Below are 788 nucleotides of genomic sequence, written 5' to 3'. Positions count from 1 at the left end.
CCTCGTCATGCCAGTTACAATCATCCACCCCCTAAAAATCAACAAGCTAATGCTGAACCCAATGTCCTAAACGAATTTGCCGAATTGATTAAGTTAATTAAAGACCTCAACTTGCTGAAATGGGTTCCCTTTTTACTAGATGCCATCCGGAAATTTAAATCATCGCAGAACCAAGACGAGAAGTGCACAGTGATTTTCTCCGTCCTTAGTGCAATTGCCAATGCCCTCCCTTAAAATCATTATCTGGAATAGCAACAGCATCGCCAACAAGGCAGCCGAGTTCAATCATTTCATTTCACTCCACAAACCAGACCTGGTGTTCTTGGCGGAAACCTGGCTCAGGGCTGGCGTTCCGTTCACGGTGCCGGGATATGTGACGCATCGGGCCGACCGGTTGGGTGGCAAACAGGGGGGCGTGGCTCTTCTTGTGCGCCAAGCTTTGTCGCACCATAGGCGCCAAACGCCTCAATTGCAGCACATGGAAGCGGTAGCAGTTCGGCTGCATACGAACCCCACGCCCTTTACTGCCGTGGCCACTTACATCCCACCAACCACTCCATTCCCGGCAGAGGACCTCACCAGCCTTCGCCGGCTCGACTCACGCATCATACTGGCGGGTGACTTCAATGCCAGGCACAACTCCTGGGGCTGTCTCCGCAACAATTATAAAGGTATCGCCCTCCGCAAATACCTGAAGGAAACCACCTTAGTACTACATGCCCCTGACACGTTCACGTACCACCCACACTCCCATACTGGCAGCCCCAGTGTACTGGACCTGGTGATAG

Source organism: Bacillus rossius, unplaced genomic scaffold (genome assembly GCF_032445375.1).
Source record: "Bacillus rossius redtenbacheri isolate Brsri unplaced genomic scaffold, Brsri_v3 Brsri_v3_scf37, whole genome shotgun sequence".
Classification (NCBI taxonomy): domain Eukaryota; kingdom Metazoa; phylum Arthropoda; class Insecta; order Phasmatodea; family Bacillidae; genus Bacillus; species Bacillus rossius.
The sequence above is the reverse complement of the archived record's forward strand: the minus strand, read 5'-3'. Positions refer to the sequence as shown.